The sequence below is a fragment of the Bos indicus genome, chromosome 16 (genome assembly GCF_029378745.1).
Source record: "Bos indicus isolate NIAB-ARS_2022 breed Sahiwal x Tharparkar chromosome 16, NIAB-ARS_B.indTharparkar_mat_pri_1.0, whole genome shotgun sequence".
Lineage (NCBI taxonomy): Eukaryota > Metazoa > Chordata > Mammalia > Artiodactyla > Bovidae > Bos > Bos indicus.
This window is the reverse complement of record NC_091775.1, coordinates 14,049,246-14,070,052: the sequence shown is the minus strand read 5'-3', so window position 1 is coordinate 14,070,052 and position 20,807 is coordinate 14,049,246. Positions and strand designations below refer to the sequence as shown.

Here is a 20,807-nt window from a genome sequence, read left to right as displayed (position 1 = left end):
GTACAGGAGACAGGGATCAAGATCATCCCCATGGAAAAGAAATGTAAAAAAGCAAAATGGCTATCTGAGGAGGCCTTACAAATAGCTGTGAAAAGAAGAGAAGCAAAAAGCAAAGGAGAAAAAGATAGATATTCCCATTTGAATGCAGAGTTCCAAAGAATAGCAAGGAGAGATAAGAAAGCCTTCCTCAGTGATCAATGCAAAGAAATAGAGGAAAACAATAGAATGGGAAAGACTAGAGATCTCTTCAAGAAAATGAGAGATACCAAGGGAACATTTCATGCAAAGATGGGCTCAATAAAGGACAGAAATGGTAGGGACCTAACAGAAGCAGAAGATATTAAGAAGAGGTGACAAGAATATACAGAAGAACTGTACAAAAAAGATCTTCACGACCAAGATAATTACGATGGTGTGATCACTGACCTAGAGCCAGACATCCTGGAATGTGAAGTCAAGTGGGCCTTAGAAAGCATCACTATGAACAAAGCTAGTGGAGGTGATGGGATTCCAGTTGAGCTATTTCAAATCCTGAAAGATGATGCTGTGGAAGTGCTGCACTCAATATGCTAGTACATTTGGAAAATTCATCAGTGGCCACAGGCCTGGAAAAGGTCAGTTTTCATTCCAATCCCAAAGAAAGGCAATGCCAAAGAATGCTCAAACAACCACACTATTGCACTCATCTCACACGCTAATAAAGTAATGCTCAAAATTCTCCAAGCCAGGCTTCAGCAATACATGAACTGTGAACTTCCAGATGTTCAAGCTGGTTTCAGAAAAGGCAGAGGAAGCAGAGATCAAATTGCCAACATCCGCTGCATCATTGAAAAAGCAAGAGAGTTCCAGAAAAATATCTATTTCTGCTTTATTGACTATGCCAAAGCCTTTGACTATGCAGATCACAATAAGCTGTGGAAAATCTGAAAGAGATGGGAATACCAGACCACCTGACCTGCCTCTTTGGAAACCTATATGCAGTCAGGAAGCAACAGTTAGAACTGGACATGGAACAACAGACTGGTTCCAAATAGGAAAAGGAGTACGTCAAGGCTGTATATTGTCACCCTCCTTATTTAACTTCTATGCACAGTACATCATGAGAAACGCTGGGCTGGAAGAAGCACAAGCTGGAATCAAGATTGCTGGGAGAAATATCAATAACCTCAGATATGCAGATGACACCACCCTTATGGCAGAAAGTGAAGAAGAACTAAAAAGCCTCTTGATGAGAGTGAAAGCGGAGAGTGAAAAAGTTGGCTTAAAGCTCAACATTCAGAAAACTAAGATCATGGCATCTGGACCCATCACTTCATGGGAAATAGATGGGGAAACAGTGGAAACAGTGTCAGACTTTATTTTGGGGGGGCTCCAAAATCACTGCAGATGGTGATTGCAGCCATGAAATTAAAAGACACTTACTCCTTGGAAGGAAATTTATGACCAACCTAGACTGCGTATTCAAAAACAGAGACATTACTTTGCCAACAAAGTTTCGTCTAGTCAAAGCTATGGTTTTTCCAGTGGTCATGTATGGATGTGAAGAAAGCTGAGTGTTGAAGAATTAATGCTTTTGAACTGTGGTGTTGGAGAAGATTCTTGTGAGTCCCTTGGACTGCAAGGAGACAGAACCAGTCCATCCTAAAGGAGATCAGTCCTGGGCGTTCATTGGAAGGACTGATTTTGAAGCTGAAACTCCAATACTTTGGCCACCTCATGCAAAGAGTTGACTCATTGGAAAAGACCCTGATGCTGGGAAAGACTGAAGGCAGGAGGAGAAGGGCATGACAGAGGATGAGATGGCTGGATGGCATCACCGACTCAATGGACCTGAGTTTGGGTAAACTCTGGGAGTTGGTGATGGACAGGGAAGCCTGGCATGCTGCAATTCATGGGGTCACAAAGAGTTGGGCATGACTGAGCTACTGAAATAAACTGAACTGAACTGAACTGATGTCTGAATAACTTCAGTTTTTCTGTAACTCTTTCATGCGAAAAATGGTGCTCTGTGAATAAGCAGCTACTAATTCACCCCACAACACAAACAACAGGACAGTGTTTCGCCTTACACAAACATCACACCTTTGTATGCAGCAGAAGAGCTTCATGTGTGCTTCCCATTTGTTCACACAAAGCTCTTAAGGATGTACACTTACTAGCTGGAGGTCAGTAAATTTAATAATTTTTTTTGTTTATCAGGACATTCATAAGTTAAAACTGACTTCAACTGTGTGTAAGGATGACAAATACAATGACTGGTAGAGGTTCTGTGTCACTGCTTCATTTGTACTTAGGCACCAGCTGTTTACCCGCTGTTACTTTTGCATAATCTGTGCAAATACTCACACAGTAAAAAAGGCAACAAACACATTATTATAAAAATATTTTGACCTTAACAACTCCCTGAGTCTCACAGTCTCAGGGGGCCTCCTGAAGTCTGTGGCCCTGACTTTAAAAAATCACTAGTCTAGAAAACAATTGGGGAGGAGGTTGAAAACAGAAGTAGTTCTGGAAGAAAGAAATATGGAGTTTACATTCAATATATAAGGAATGAAACTATAAAGAAATAAACAAATTCAGGACATGTTTTGGTTACAGAATCAACAGAAATTACTGCTAGGCAAGTTATGAGTATGAAGGAGAGAGAAAAATCAATGATAACCCCAAGATCTTGCCCTCAGGAAACAAAGAATCTCCATTATGAAGATGAATATATGCAGGGGCAGACTTAAAGAGTAAGAAGTTGAAGACCTTAACTGTCACTTTCCCCCCTTCCCAGAATTAATTTTCAATGATAATCACTATTTATCAACAACTTTCAGAGACAAAACACCATGAAATACTTCTAATAGTCATGTTCTCCTTCTTATTTATATAATCTCCAAAACAAGTCCATCCTTTCAGTAGATCTTAAGTGCTAACAGATCTCCTTATTTCCAGTGATTTCTAACACAATACACTGCCACTGGCTCTACACTAAAGGAAATAAAAAGTGGAAAGGACAATCGGGCAGCGTGAGTACTCACAATAAATCCCCTTAAAAGAGCTCCAAAATTATTCGTCTAGGCACCTTCCTTATCTCCTGTTCAATGGCACCCTAGTCCTTGCCCTATCCTTGCTTCATTTTTTCCCTTATCATTTCCATTCTCTTACCCCCACCCATATTCCCCATTCACTATAAAGTGGTAGGGGATTTTACTTTTAATCCTCTTCATCTCTCCTTTCCAAAGGTTTCTAAGAGATTATCTTGGTGTTTTTACCTGTTCTTATCTGTAGGTATAGTTAAGAGTTCAGAATGTGAGTCTCCTAATTTTAGTGGATTTGCTTCTGTTGCTGTCATTTTCATTTATTTCTTCATCTGGTTCTGCAACCCTTGTAAAAGCAGTTATTATTATTCTCTACTGTAAATGTACTTTTTAAACTAATGTAATATCTACTTTAACTGGTTCTTCTTTTTTTTTAAAGCAAATGTTACTTACATACTTAGGTAAAACTCACTTTAATTTTTAAAACTCAATAAGTTATTGTCCCATTTACAAATGCTTAAAGAAGAAAAAGAGGCTACATTAATCTCTCAAGGTCACTAAGCAGAAACTAAAATGACAGGCCTTGCAAATAAAGCCCTGTGTTTAGAGAACCATATTATCTCTAAGTTGCAATAAAATAGGTGTTACATTATATTAATACTATATTGTTATAACATTATAATGTTAAATACAACAAAGTCAATATACTATATTAATACAGTATGTATATGATATATAGTATATGTATACTATATAATATATATTAATATAGTATATACTGACACAATATATCATGCAATTATTTCACAATAAATGTTACATTTTAAAAGATGCTATACCTTAAAAATCATCAAAATGATTTTTGTAAGAATTTAACTGGGGAAGATGTTATTTTTGCAAAATACTTTATTTCAACTCAAATATCATGATCTTTCCTTTATATAAAGTTCCTAAAAATTATTTTTGCCTTGGACCTTCTTGATGAAACAAACATGGGTTTTTCTCTGGTAACAAATAAAATGATGCTATGTTGGTTCTTCGTCACAATCAATATCATGATAAAAGTGCGGGCACAATTAAGGTTTTTAGAAGTAAACTTATAATGAATATTCATATGATTTTTTTTATAAATTGTTGAAACATTTCCTATGAGTAGTAGATTTCATTCATAGGTAAATTCATTCAAAACATGTAATTTTAACTTTCAGCACTTCAACTTACATTGCAGTTAAAAATGCAATATTTAAGCTAATCTTTCTTAACATTATAAATAGAATCACTTACATCAACAAGGTTTCTATGTTAATTCCAGCACTACCAACTTCCCCTTCATTTAAATGTAATAATATTTAAGAGGCATTTCACTGTAGAACTTTTAAGAGGATGAAAATAATTTTTTTGTGAAAACAAATTTAAAATCAAATAGCGAAATTCCATTCTGAATATTGAAGGACTCTTAACGGGCGGATCCCCTGAATCTTTCCCCATAGGATGTATGTATTTAACAAGTAACAGAGGCTTCCTTTTTTGCATCATTCAGTATAGGTAAGGTTATAGCTCACTGGTCCATAGCTTGTTGGCCATAACCAGTTATTTGACTGCATCCAACAACACTGACCTGGGCTTCCCGGGTGACTCTAGTGGTAAAGAACATGTCTGCCAATGCAGAAGACATAAGAAACGAGGGTTCAATCCCTGGGTCAGGAAGGTCCTTTGGAGGAGAGCGTGGCAACCCAGTGCAGAGAACCCCATGGACACAGAGGAGTCTGGTGGGCTACAGTTCATAGGGTTGCAAAGAGTTGGACACGACTGAAGTGAATTAGCACACATGCATGCAACAACATTGAGTGTCAGTGTCAGCAAATATATATTCCACTACTATAATCCTGGAATGCAGAGAATCAGAAATATTTGGTGAATATAATTAACACTAGACAGAATACTCTCTGATCAGCTACTTGGTTCATTTTACTTCCTTTAAAGGAAGTCAACAGACATCTCCCCCAGTCCCAAAAGGAAGTAACTCCAAAGTTTCATAAGATCAAGACCCAAACTTCAAAGTCCACCCCACCATCTCTAAGTGATGAGTAGTAGACACTACAGCAGGTCTAGACAGGATCCTCCCTTGATTCATAGATATATCAGACAATTGTGTGCTCAACCTCCAAAAACATCTGCAGTGCTTGAACAAACACAAGACAATCAAAACAAGCACCCCCACTGACAAATGGGAAGAAAGGAAAGTGGACAGATGACATTGGTCCTTGGCAATTCTGAAATTCCACGGGCATTTCAACTACAAGAAGACCTTATACTGGTTGTGGTAAATGTTTCTCAATTAGGCCCTGTTCCATGCTCAGGAAATGGTCTCTGATCTCTTTGATCATCAGCTCTGTCTCCAAAGATACCTTCTCTCTTCTGTTATCCTGTAACCTTAACCTATCAAGAAGTTTTAACAATGGCCAAACCCTTGACGGCATTCTTGCTGCATGGATGACTTTTAACCAACCTTTGTTGTTCGTGAAATTTCCCCAAATTATATTCTACTGGTCAGGATTGAGAAGAAAATAATTTTTCCAGTTGTAAAATTTCTCATATTTTTGCACTCTCTCTAGACCTTTTCATTTCTGCTTATAAGCAGGCCAATTATTTCTGAATCCATTTCCTCCTCTTTGCATTTTCCACATGTAGCCAACAGTAACCAACATACATTATTAGCATTCTATTCCCCACTTTCCTAAAAGTTACAAGGTCAGAATATACATTATTTGCATTACAAATGATGACATTTGACAATTTCATCATGTGTTTCTCCACTACATAACATAGATGACTCTCCCTCTAGTCTCTAATAATAGTTAATTCCTAAAAAAAAAAAAAAAAAAAAAACTTTTTAAAGCAATGTAAAATACAGTGTTTGCTTATTATTGCATTTGCTTTCTGGTGCCAGATTTGTATCAGTGAGGATAGGCTAGTATAGACTATGGATGAAGAAAAAGAAAATACAAAAGAGAAGTGAACTCCTAAATTTCAATACTTGATGAAAACAAGAGTTTTAGTTTTTGACTGCTTATAAGTACATGGTGATTTGGCAAGAGTACTCTACACATAATCTTCATGCAAGAAACTAGTTTGCCAAAGAAACTTCTTAAAATATTGCTGCTTTTGTATCTTTCCTTATACATTGGTTTTATACTGCTTTTTTAAAAAAAATTACCACAAACTCAGTGATGTAAAACATCACTTAAACAACACCATTTATTATCTCATTGTTTTTTAGTCAGGGTCTGGGAACAATCTAGCTTGATCTCTTGCTTGAGGTATCACAAAATGGTAATCATAGTGTTACCTGGCCTACATTTCTGACAGAACTCAAGGTCCTCTTCAAAATCACATGGTTGTCAGCTGAATTCATCACCTTGTGGATGTATGACAGAGGTCATCTTGCAATTGGTCACTGCTAGCCAGAGTCTGATCTCACACCCTAAGCACAACACAGTCCTTTGCCACATGCCTCTTTCACAGACAATATGGCAATTCACTTCGGTAGGTCAGCAGAATTTCTCTTTTAAGGGATCAAATGATTAAATCAAATCCATGCAGAATAATTTGAGTCCCTAAAATCTGCAAAAATCTTCCAACTTTGGCATATAATGTAACCTAATCTCAGGAATGATATCCCATCTTGTTGACAGATTGTCCACTTCAAGGGAGAGAGGATTATATATGGAAGGTGCAGTAGGGAGGAATTTTGAGAGTCATATTAGATTTCTACCTAAGAAGATAAGAATTTCTTAGCATCTTATCCTGCCACTCAATGCCTAGCCCACAGTTGACTTCTGATAACCCACTGAATAGAACTAGCCTTATGACTCTGTTGAACCACAGGAGGCTGTGAACTGCAATACTGTCATATTTCTGAGAATACTAAGTCATCCAATTGTTGACCCCCACATAGCCAACAGCTAGAAAGATGTGTAGAAATCACTATCTTGAAGGAAACAAATATTTGAGATAGCTCTACACAGCTTCAAAACCAGTCATGTGAGAAAGCAATATTTTAGGTTTATTGACTTTACTTACTAGTTTGGGTGTAAAGCATGGATCTGGAATATGGAAGGAAAGGAAAGTCAACCTCTCTGAGGTCAAAGAAGTTGCCTTTGGTCCTACCACAAGTTAATAATACAGCTAGCATTTAACCCTGTCTGTCTGTGCTCTATCCACTGCACCAAGCTATCCTCTGTGTATGTGGACTGTAGAAACACTGTAATATGAACTACTAGAGTACTGGAAGCTTGAAGGAGAAATGTTTTTAATGCTTGATAAGCAATTGTCTAATTCTTTTTCATTGATTCATCTGTTTATCAAACAGATATTGTGTCAATTACCACATTTCAGTCACTAGCTCTGAAGCACAGAGAAAACTGTATCATGACACAAACCAGTACTTTATTTTTTTTTTCCTTTAGCCTAAAGATAAAGGGTAAAGGACTCTTTGAAGGTTCATACTTAATAGTAAAGACAATCAGACAAGGACTTACCATAACCTCCTGAACACTGTACTCTCCTTCCTTCTTAGCACAAGAACACTTCTGTTCTGCAGTGCAGCAGCATGACAACGTTCTGCTATGGGATGTAAGTGGAAACCTTGGGATCTCTGGTTTAACAGTTATATTATATTATATATATATATTATATATATATATATATATATATATATATTATATATATTAACAGATATAATTCGGATATACATCTCCACCACGGCCCTTGTCAGCATTCTTACAGAATATAATTCCCATGAAGATGATCTGCCCAATATCCTGGTTTCTCAATTTTTGGCCTTATCAACCCCAAAGATCTGTGTTTTCTACTTGACCTCATCCTGTCATCCACATCTCTATCTTGATTCGCAGCATGAGTTAATTTCTTAAGCTTTTTTTTTTTTTTTTCCACTTATTGTTGCAATGTCACATTACTTCCTCCTTGTACCTGAGCCTCAGCTAATGATTCGCCATGCTCACTGGGCCTTTACTCTTGCTGTTCCCTCTGCTTGGGTGTTTTTATCTGGACATGTGCATGACTCATTTCTTCTCAGCTTAAATATCATTTTTTAAGAAATTCATTCCCTGCCTGTTTAAGTGCCCCATCTCCCTGATTACACTCCTTGACAGTCTTCATTCTCTAAAATTATTTCTGTTTGCTTCACATTTCTCTCTTTTAACATATGGAGGGGGTTTTTGGCCTGTCATTTTTTTCACTGACATATACCAAGGATGGAGAATGGACAAGGATTAAAAATGGACACTGAATAAATACTTATCAAACAGATACATTATTATATAATTTAGCAATGTATCTATATAAAAAAGCCCTGCTGGAAAGTTGTTAAATGAATTAATGAATGAATTACTAGTGAAATGATTTGGATCAAAGAGAGAAGGAAGTGGGAAGCACTCCTTTTTGATATAGCAAAATTTCATAAAAAACTTAAGAACAAAACTTTTCCTAGTATTAAAAAATATTTTAAGCATTACATGGAAGATATTTATTAAAGAAGAATATCTTTATCAACATGAGATTTTTTTACTTATTACATAACAATTTCTGCTATAGTTTCATCAAATTTGAGAGTGTATTTTGCAGAGTATAGTTTATGTTGCATACACAAAATTTCATTTTGCACAGACCTAAGAAATACCTCAAAATGACAGTAAACTGAAAGGCAATCATCTGCCATTTAAAAATAACACTGAGGTTAGATTTTTCATCAAATAATGAGGGTAGCTAGGGTGGAATACCATGAAATACAGACCACATAGCATACATACAAATCATGATGGGGGTTACTGAAAACTTTGCAAAGAGATCATTCAGAGCAGCTGACTTGGAGCCACAAAGAGAGACTTTTGTGATTGATGGTTGTGACAGATGAAGGGGACAAGTTCAGAAACTGGACAAAATAGGAAACAGTGGTTTCAAGTAGAAACTCCAAATCTGAAAGGATGGGGCAAATTCTCATAGCATGCAGCAATGTTAATTGAACTTGTCTACACTGACAATCTATATGGAAGCCCACAAATGAGCAGCACTAGAGATGTATGTAATGACAGCTACTGATGGCCTAGAGCATGAAAGAATAGATAACACTAAATAAGAAATGATTGTGTATTGAGATTTTCATAAAAATACTATTATTGTATGCAGCAACATGACCCCTTAGGTATCAAGGCATCCTTCATGAAGTCAGTATACAGGAGGTTGAAAATTGCCCACAGGGTCAGTGATGAGGAACAGGACTTGGAGCAGGAATGAGTCACAGTTGAGACAAGAAGGAGAAATAGTATTATATCCAAAGAGAAAATGAAGTTAAAAAACAATGCAATGACTTTCTTACAAACTAAACGGTAGTTAAAAAGGCCCTGCTAGAGCTGTAAGATAAGATATAATGACAGCCTGATCATAAAGACTGAGAGAAAGGCTTGGAAAAGGATCACAGTCCCTACTCTTCAGCAGAAGAGGTAAGGTATACAAATTCCACTACAATTAGATAATAGACTATAATACAAATATTTAAAATGACATAAAACTATATTTATTGGCCTAAAAAGATGTCTCTTGTTCATTGTTAATAGAAAACATTTATAGAAATATATACTTTCCTTTTTTAAATGATAGAGGAAAACATGAAGCATATTCCAATAGTAAAATCTGATAACTCAAAGTAGGAAAAATATGGATAATTTATTCACTTTTCATGTCCCAAATGTTCTGTTTTGCTTTAGACTAAATATATTAATTATGTAATAAGAAATAATCAACATACCAAGAACCACTAGTTTGGAATAAGTAATTCAAATGATCTATTCATATGATTTATGCACATGAAAAATACACAGTGGGACACACCAGATAAGAGGGGGATTCAAGATAAAGACTAATAACCTTCAATGCAGGCATCAGGTACACTCTGATAGAAAAGAGTATCTGTGTGGCCAGTCTGAGCTATGAGAAAATGAGATATTCATTTTGAAGAGAATCCTAGAAAGATTTATTAGTATAATGACAAAAAGTAGACATTTTCATAAAGGCATTCTGCATCTAGTCATTTTTTAAAGTATTAAATTTCAAAATAAGTTTGATAGATCATAGTGTTTTAGTTCTTCCTACTACCAATTCTGAGAGTTTACTGACTGTGAGGTATGTTTCATAGACATCCTTAAAATAAGAAAAGAGTATCTACTTAATCTTTACTTGGAGGCAGATGTAGTATATCCACCACTTTTTCAATATGTCTATTTACAGGCTACCTGGAATCTAGACTATTACCAGAAGGAGCAAGGCAACAAGCATATGAACTTTTATAGCCAGGACTGGTTCCCTGGGTGTGTGACTTATGTAGTCATATGGGGTCCAGTGTTGAGAAAGTCCCCACACTTGGTTTAATGCTGTGATGTTGCTATCTTGAAATTCTTAATCATTTTTCAACACAAAGCACTTAATTTTATTTTGTACTGGGCTCCACTAATTTTGTAGCTGATCTTGCTTACAGCATGCTACAAATTGGAATCTTCACTGTTCTGAGATAAGATGGAAAAAGTCACACCATCAATCCCAAAAGACTAAGTCATTGGTGTCATATAGCCACATGTTACAAACAGAGCCAAACATTTACTTGGGTATTGACTAAAGTGAGCATTAGTTTGAAAGTGATTAGGAAGTTTAGTTCAAAAAAGACTAAGTTTGGTTGTCTAGGAAAGTAAATATTACTGCTTAAAAATTTTATACAGCCAAGTATCAAAGCTGTGTACACATTTACGATTAACTTTGTTTTAAATTAGCTTTGTTTTGATTAACTGTGTTAATTTCTGCTATTAAAAACTCTTATGAAGGGTTTAAATAACAAAATCTGGAAATAAGTTGAATATCTTAAATTGGATGGGTATTTGAACATGACTTTCCTTGTCAGGATCTGTAACCATCAGAAGATGGCAATTAGAGGCAGCCCTTGGATTCTATGAGAGTGCTAAGAAGCAAATACACTTGATTATTACATATAGGATTTATCCAAGTATCATTCTTGCTTTCTTCAGCACTTTCCATAGAAGTTTGTAAAGACAGGACATAAGCTGACAATGGTAGTCTTTAAAGAGATCTGCCTTTTTTTTTTTTTAAATGTGAGAAGAAGGTGAGAGGGAAGAGATTTTTGTTTTCCAAAAACAGCACAGCTTGGTGAATATGATACCTTCTCACAAATCCATAAAGAACTGAGAGCTTATGCAATTTTAAAATACCTCAGGAAATGTTCATGAATATCTTTTAATTCCAAGTCATTTAACTTGCATTTAAACATGCTAGACTAGCAAAAGCATATTGGCAATTTCATTGGTACAAATGAAATAGATCTGAATGGAGTGGGATTTGGGGAAAAGGAAGAAAATTAAAATTATTGCCTTTAGGAAAATAACACTTTTATAACATAAGAAAATTTTAATAACTTTAAGTTTATCTACCAAAAAAATTCTTTCTAAGAGTTTGAATTCAAGCAATTAATTGAGCTGGAGAGACTGGTGTGGGAATTCTCACCCCTTTAGTGGGGAGCCTGTACAGGGTAGTTATATAACCTCTTTCAGCCCACTGCTCATCTGCAAACTGGAGCTGACAGTAGTGCCTTTCTTTCAAATTTATTTGAAGAGTAAATGTGAATGTATATGCAAATGACTGGCATACCATTGATGTACAAATGCAATGTCTCCTTTATCTCTATTTTTAATAATATACACATACACCACATGTATAAATGTTTGCCTACCAGGTTTTTTTTTTTTTTTTTAATCTGTCTTTCCAACTGATGCAAAAGAGAACCCAGAGTATGTGTCTCACTCTTTGAATTCTCCACTTTCTTCAGGATACCCTAAGCCTCTTAACTCCTCTAACCTGCCCCCAGAATCTGACTTGTTCTGTTTCTCAGTCTCAAGCCAGGTCAGTTTGTCCCATTATGTTCTGGAAGGGTGCATGTATGCATCCTCAGTTGCATCTGACTCTTTGTGACCCTATGGACTGTAGCTCGCCAGACTCCTCTGTCCGTAAGACTTCTAGGCAAGAATACTGGAGTCGGTTGCCATTTCCTCTTCCAGGGGATCTCCCCGACCCTGGGATTGAACCTGCATCTCTTGTGTCTCCTGCATTGGCAGGTGGATTCTTTACCACTGAGCCACCTAGGAAGCTCCCTCTAGAAGGGTACAAACGGCTTTAAAAATTCCAGGTGGGAGAGGAAGGAACAAAGATGAACTCTTCCTTTTGCAACTTTAATATGTAACAACTACAAGGTAAATGCATCTTACCATAATCAATATTGTCTATCATTTAGTGTTAATGTGGTATGTATATATTCTACAAGAGTCCCTGTTTTCCTTTTCCAACCATCCTAGGGGCTCCCCTCTGCTCTCCCAAATGGACTGCACAGAAGGTAACATTGTGGCATCCTGCTCTAAGAAAAAGATAATCCTGGGGTTCAGGAATTATAGAAAATCAATATATAGATAAAGGTGCATATATTGAGCATATTTCATATAATCAATTAGTAGATAGGTGAGATGTATCTTGAACATTTAATGAACAAAAGGTAGGGTAGGGATGGTTTTACTACAGGAAGATGAGCAGAGCAGACCAAGCTCAGTAAATACTGATCTGAGTGAAAGTAGACACAGATTACACACAAGCGATATATTTACAAAATTCCCAACTTCCCACTAAAATTACAAATTACTTATATCAGACTAAAACCAGTAAAGCCTCTTATAAAAATAATTAAGAAACCTTGAATGAGTCAGAGAAAATGGAGTGGAATAGAATCATAGGCTGTGCAGTAGTTATCATCTTTGAATCTAAGCACGTGGGTACTAAGGAAATGTATTACAGAAAAATTCCACTCCATATTAAGTTTTAACTTGTCCAACAATGACAAAGAAAAGACAAGCAGTTGTATTGTTTAAAATAACCACGTGAACAATTTAAGGTAGTTTAGATGCTTTTGTTTGTCATTAGGATAGCACAGTGCAGATGATAAATCACATGCCTGGGAAACACTACAGCTTAGTGAGATTCCTTTTATGTTTTGTCCACAACACACTGCCACTGCAATCTGTGTGCTGTTTGTATAACAAAGGGCTTTACATTATTTTATATACATAAAGAAACTACACTTAAACTTTGCCTATGCAGTTAATTGCCCTGAGATTGCTGAAAGAAGGAATCTTTATAAGGAATCTTTATAAGGAATCTCTTTTCCTTCCCGTAAAAATAACATCAGGGACCATGCTAAGCTACCTGAGTCCTGACATTCTGGCAGCTGTCCATTCTATATTTCAGCGACGTGGAGTGTCTCTGGGTTGGCAGACTCAGCAGTTTCTTCCTCTATGTTATGGGAATTTCGAAAATGTACATCTTTCCTGGACAAAGTATAACATTTAGTTGGCTCTCAACAATTAATCAGTGAAAACAGTACCTAGTTAGGGTTTTTTAAACTGTGAGAAATAGCCGAAAAGTGAAGTATCTTTGGCTAAGTATCTCTATGTATCTCTCTGTAGATATACATATTAACAAATACTTCAAAAACGATATGCGTACACACACCGCACATGCACATTTAAGTGGACTAACATTTTTTCTAGGAATTCAAGAGCTGTTATTTTAGAACTTAAACTTAACATAATCAAATATATATCCATTCTGATATAGCTAAATATATTGTGAAAGTGAACGTCATTTAGTTGTGTCTGACTCTTTGCAACACCATGGACTGTAGCCCGTGAAATTCTCCAGGCCAGAATACTGGAACAGGCAGTTGTTCCCTTCTCCAGGGGATCTTTCCAATCCAGAGATCGAACCCAGGTCTCCCACATTACAGGCAGATTCTTTACCAGCTCAGACACCAGGGAAGCCCAAAGGTTGGCCTGCTGCATTGGGTGGGAGTTGAACCCAAGTCAACTGCTTGCAAGGCAGCTATGCTCACACTATACCACCAATGTGGTAAATTTAGCCTTATTCTACTGGATTTATGTGTGAACTCACCAGGTAAATTAACTCCATCTTACAAAATTATTCAATGTGGTTAATGTGCATGTTAAAAACTGCTGATGGGAAATATAGATAGAGTGATCTCTGTCAAAGGATTTAAGATCACAAAGCAATATTAGAACTTTCATGAAACAGTCACAATATAAGATAAAAGGGATTATCAGTAGAAATTTGAAACAGTGAATTAAAGTAACTTGATCATACCCTGCAAATTATTCTTTTGTTTAATAATCACTGTAAATGCAATTATTCATTAGTTCTACAAAGTTGTTAACATAAGTCAATACTAAACTCTGTAACTGATGCTATACTATGCAGAAATAAGCAATTAAAGCTCTATCATTCACTTCTCTGAGTACGCCCACTGAGTGGGGACAAATAGGAATACACCTAGCATGAATATTATACAACTCTTTGATCCTAAAACTTGTATCTAAAATAGCACATGGTTATGATTAGTAATCCCACTTCTAGGTACAGAGCCAAAGAAAATGAAATCAATATCTTGAAGTGATAGCTCCACTCTTATTTAATCAACATGTTGTACATCGTACACTTACACAACATGTTTATAAAACTTAAAAGGTAAATTGCTTGCATTCATCAGTTACTATGCATAACATTCTTTAATATGGTGGTGCATTTTTACATTCTGATCCAACATGTGACATCATAAGAAGATTGATAGAATTCTGTAAATGTGTAGAAATACACACATTTTACTCTATACTATAAAAATACTGCAATTTACTTACTTTTTCACCAACTTAAAACATGTTCAAATAATTTAATAGTTTTATAATTTAATTAGCTTGAATTAAATTATAACACAATCTTTTTTTTTTTTTTTTTTTTTGCTAAATCCCAGATCTCCACTTGTGGGCAAGACACATTTTAAACCATGTTCAACAAATCAGATACATTTATGTTATTTTCCAGTTAAGGATAATATTTACAATCTAAGCAGCAACCCAAAATGCAAATTCAAATACTTCACATTCTATGAAAACCATTTTAAAGAACTTAATAATAAAAGATAAATTGCCAGCATTACATGGTCTGTGAGATGCTCAATATTTCTCCTCTCCCTACTTCACCTTTATCTCAAGTCTCCAGTCAGCCTCTGCCTCATTCTTGTTACCAGGGGCCACAGAATCAAGTCTTCAGAGGGCTGACAGCTCACCTGACTGTGTTCCCTCAGCTGGTCCCTCCTTCCTAACTTCTAAGTCTCCCCCTGAACTCACCTGAAGCTGCAGAAGACAGTTCTTGGTGTGCTGATACCATTCTATTCTAAACACTGCATCTCTCTCCTCTTCATGAGAGTTAATTCCAGCCCCACAAGAGCTTGCAGACTAAAGGCTCCAAAATAAAACCTTCAACTAATGCTGTATGTGCAGGGGTGAAAGTTGATAAATAAACACCCATCTCTCCATTTTCCCCTGGAATGATTCAGAAATATGTTCTACATGTCTTTTCAGAGGATCACTAATAAGATTGAGCCCTCAATTCCCAAAATAGAAACCCACTTATTAACACACACCTCATTTGCACTTCTTTCTTTCTGTTTCTTTTTCAGTACTTTTTCATTTGTGCTTCCTGGGGTCATTTCTCAAGTAAAATACCTGTTCCCACATCCTTCTTCCCAGATGTGCTTAAGATAAGTGGAAAGTACTGTACTGGTTTGCAGGGTCTATGACCAATATAAAATCATTTGATTTCCTTTGAATAAACCAAAGCAGCGGCAGGGGGAGCGAGGGACATCCGTAGGTATAGATAGGCCCTGCGATTAAGCTTTCTGAAATAGAATTACTAGACGTTCCCTGCATAATTTTATCCCACCCTTCTGTGTCTGCTTTCAAGCTATTTTCTAAATGAAATGCCCTTCCCCAGCTCTTTCGATTGGACAATTTCTTAGTTTCAAGAAGCAGCTCAGATATTCTATTTGAGAAACCCACAGTCAAGCTTCTGCCATAGCAACTGGCATGGATCTCACACAGAAGCTGAACACGTGGCACGGAGGTGATCTGGGTAGCCCCGCCTCCCACACCGCAGTGTGAGCTCTCAGAGAACAGGGCCCAGACCGCACTCCTCTTCCAGACTCCAGCACAGTGGCCGGTGTATAATAATAAATATGTAAACACCTTTTCAAAAGCACTTAGAAGATGTCAGGCAATGTTTTAAGTGCTTTATGCATATTAACCCATTTAATCCTCAAGACAACCTCTTGAAGTACGTGCTACTATTATCATCATTTATAAAATGAGCAAACTGAAGCAGAATAAGGCAAAGCGACCTGAAGGTAACACAGCTCGCAACGCGTGAGCCCAGGATGGATTGAAACTATACTATGTTCTTTTCAACTATCCATCATTGCTTCTTTAGAATTAAATATCAAACAGTCACATCTAACCATTAGAAAACATGATGTGTTATTTTGTTAGAGACCTTGATATATAATCTAAACTAATCCATGCTCTTGTCTACATCTAGCTTTGAAAGTAAGAACTTAAAAGTCTCTCTCAAACAGTAACATTTACAAAAGCAACAGCAATAAAAGATTCCCATCACAGCATTCCTAAATATCATATGATTTCTAACTTACCAATGTAGATTTCCTAATGTACCAGAAATTTACTTTAAAAATTTATTTAATACCTCATGGAAAAATAGTATGTTCAGGCTAGGTATCACCATTTTTTATAGATTAGTACTCTTAATAAAAGATTCAATGGTTATTTATAAAACTTGAATGATAAATGATCAATTCTTAATACACTGTTTAGCTATGTAAATAAAACCAAAATACTTTGTGCAGGCTCCTACTTACACAGGCTGTTAATGGCAGTAGACTCAGTAAATTTCAGAGAACCAGCCTCCAGTGACTCTGCAAGTCATGTTTCCCACTGTGTGCATCCTGTTTCCTGTCAACAGTGGCTATAATGGGCACATAAACTAAAATGTATGCCCCATTTAACCTGTAAATGTTCTGTGTCCTTAGCCCCTAGCAATGGAAATATGCCAATGTCTTTTACTTATTTTACTGGCATATAATCCCTCCTCTCCATCAGATTTGAGAAAATTTTAACTATCATGGAATTATACATTGTTAATGTCATTTCTGCATTGCTGGGCTCCTGATAATCTTAAATCTGGATCAAGAGTTATTTTAGAGTAAATTTATACCACAGTCATCTGAACAGAAAAGCTTGCAGTAAACATCCAACATATATTCCATTAATAACAAGTTTAAATACATCATCTAAATAAACCTGAGGAACTATTTAAAAACTTAGGAGTTCTTAACCAAATCTTAACTGAGAGATAAAGCTTCTAAAAATATTATCTAGTAAAATGAATGAGACAAGGTGAAAAGATTTGTTAGCCAAACTATATAATTTTAAATTGACTTTTTCAATTTACTAAGCTAAATTTTCCACAATCTCATTTAAGCAATTATTTTTAGGTACGTGATTTATTTTCCACATTAATTATCAATAAGCCAATAGGAAATTTTTTTAATTATTGTTTAAAATTTTTACTTATTTTTTCTAATAAATATTCTAGTGCATAGTATTTATGTATCTCATCAAATGTTTTCTTTTTATCTTTCTAAAAGTTTTTTCCAATTATCGTTCCATAAAACACAGTGATCTCTGAAGCACAGACAACCACTCAGTGAAACAATGTACTTCAGGTTTTAGGCAGAGAGTTTAATATTATTAGAATATTCTTCTAATATTCTAATATTAGATAAAGTGAGATATTCTTCACTTTATCATAAATAAGCATCCTGCTTCTTAAAGTCTTAAATCGGAATAAAATTTGAATATGCATCTGGCTCAAGAGTTTTTAGAATTTGTTCTGAGAGACTGTGGGTTAAATTATCAAGTAGTATTTAATAAGCATATCTTAATTCTGTACATTAAATAATTTTAAATTACATATTTTATACTAGGCAACTACTAGAGATAGGGATGAAAAATCAATTTATTTACACATTTCTATTTCAGAATTTCCAACACTTTTTTTTGTAGATTTCAGGTTCTCAATTTTAATTGTCAAAAGTGGCAAAAGTGAAGCAACTGTATTTTGCAGTACTCTAAAATAGCTGAATTAAAATTTTTGCTGTTGATGAAGACTAAGAAGACAGATTTGAGAGGTTTCTGACTTTTAGTAAGCAGCTTGCCATCTGGGTTTAACCAGGTTTCTGAATTGCAGAGTTGTTATAAGGGGCCTGTGAACAGTGCATGGGGCTTCCCTGGTGGCTCAGACGGTAAAGAATCTGCCTGAAATGCAGATTCCCTGGGTCAGAAAGATCCCCTGGAGAAAGGCACATCGACCCACTCCAGTATTCTTGCCTGGAGAATTCCATGGACAGAGGAGCCTGGTGGGCTACAGTCCATGAGGTCACAAAGAGTCAGACACGATTGAGTGACTAACACTTTGGGCTTCCCAGGTGGCACTAGTGGTAAAGAACCCGCCTGCAGTGCAGGAGACATATGAGCCACAGGTTCAATACCTGGGTCAGGAAGATCCTCTGGCGGAGGGTGTGGCAACCCACTCCAGTGTTCTTGCCTGGAGAATCCCATGGACGGGGAGCCTGGTGGGCTAGAGTCCAGAGGGTCACAAAGAGTCGGACACAAGTGAAGCGACTTAGTACACATGCACGAACAGGTATATAAAATAAATACATAGAATATCATACACATATATGTTCCACTGCCAGTAAAATATCTGTGTGTCATAATGAATAATGTGCATACTTATCTTAAAGCACTAGTAAAACCATAATAGACTTTGTTATGGTACTTCTCAATCCACAACTGCTGAAAGTATCCCAACTGCCTTAGTGTAAAATTATACTGATATCCTAAGGAAAAAAAAAAAACTTTACGTTCACAATACTTGAAAAACATTGGAAGGTTTGCTACTAATGGAAAAAGTATTTATATTTCCAATTTCACAGTATTTATCATTCATTTTGACTGGGACTTAGAAAATAGTATATCATTATATTGAAAGAACTACCTTTTTACCAGAAGTGAGGTGAAAGACATGAATGGATTGTGGAGTCCAAAGAATTTTCCTTTCCACATTTACATTTTTATTAGAGATCTAAACTCTAAAATTTAGGTATCAGTTGGAGAGACCACAGAAGAAAACTATTTGAACAATATATGTGGACTCAAATAACATTTATCTTTAAAATTAAATATTGTCATCAAACCAAACTCTCAACTATCAGAATGATCGAATTTTACCCTTATTCTGTTTCCTGGTCTTTAGTTGTAATGAATATATGTGTGGTTAGCAGAATAATGGCCTTTCAAAGATATCCAGGCCCTGCTCTCCAGAACTTGTGGATATATTATACACTGCAAAGAGGAATTATAGCAGAAGGAATTAAAATTACAAAGCAACTGACTTAAAATAGGGAGATTAATATGGATTATCCAAGTGGAACCAATGTAATCACAAGCTCCCTTAAACATGGAAGAGGGAAACAGAAACATCAGCTTTAAAGTGATGGCAAAACAAGAGGGTGTCAGAGGATGAGATGGTTAGATAGCATCACTGACTCAGTGGACATCAACATGAGCAAACTTCAGTGTGGGCAGTGAAGAACAGGAAAGCCTGCCAGGCTGCAGTCCATAGAGTCACAAAGAGTCAGACACAACTTGGTGACAAGTGACGCCATGGGAGAAAAACTCAACCAGACATTGCAGCTTTGGAGGAAGTCATGAGCAGCTTCTCGAAGCTGGAAAAAGCAGGAAAATGAATTTACTCCTAGATCTTCCAGAAAGGAACACGACCCTGTTGACTAATTTTAGCCCAGTGAGACACATCTTGGACTTCCAACCTCCAGAACCATAAGATAATAAATTTGCGTTGTTGTAAGCCGCTAAGTCTGTGGTAATTTGGTACAGAATCAACAGGAAACTGAGTTTGCTAAGGCATATGCACCTGGCAAATATGTAAATTCTCATGAACACAAAAAGAATTCAAGTGAAATAACAATGAATTAGGTTAACCCTTTCCTAATATAACTGCTGAAGCAAAATGACTTTTGCTGTGGAGCTAAACATGATATAATGGGAAGGGATTCCTGCTTTTCCTCAGAAAAGAACATTTGTGCCAGTAGGAATGAGGCAGACATCTCGACCGGCACATCAAGCTGACAAATAGTAGTGAGCAAAGCACCGGACCAAGAGGGTTCAATACAGGCCACTTAGGGACCACATGGTCTCTACTTTGCTCATCACTCTGTTGACTCTGCAGAGGTGGGCAGAGCCACTAATGAGACCACATGATTCATGGGCAAGTGTGAGTTACCCATAGGAGATCCAGGGACTCTGTGGGTGAAGAAATTCCTGGGAGGGTGGAATAAAGTTAGAAAGGATACGAACAATTTATTCTGGAAAAGGCTGTGTAAGCTCTAAGCAACTATAATTCTGCTATTAAAAAGATCCAGCCATGGATATAGAAAACAAACTTATGGTTACCAGGGTATAAGCAGTGACGGTATAAACTGGAAGACTGGGACTAACATATACACATTGCTATACATAAAATAGATAACTTGTAAGAACGTGATGTATAGCACAGGGAACTCTATTCAATACTCTGTACTGGACAAATGGAGAAAGAACCTAAAAAAAGAGTGGATATATATAGACATACAACTGATCCACTTTGCTGTAC

At 36.3% G+C, this 20,807-nt stretch overlaps 1 long non-coding RNA gene across 6 annotated transcripts in view; it reads right to left on the bottom strand.

Moving 5' to 3' along the window:
• Nucleotides 1–20,807, bottom strand: part of LOC139176328 (uncharacterized) — a 187,123-nt gene that overhangs the window by 148,521 nt on the left and 17,795 nt on the right. For 3 of the 6 annotated variants that reach the window (XR_011560734.1, XR_011560739.1, XR_011560737.1), the window contains exon 1: nucleotides 15,350–16,911. The exons of 2 other annotated variants lie outside the window; for them this stretch is intronic. This is a non-coding gene — a long non-coding RNA (uncharacterized lncRNA). Of the gene's footprint in view, nucleotides 1–15,349; nucleotides 16,912–16,932; nucleotides 17,867–20,807 lie in introns of those variants that run through there. One more of the 6 variants, XR_011560740.1, reaches the window with a different exon arrangement.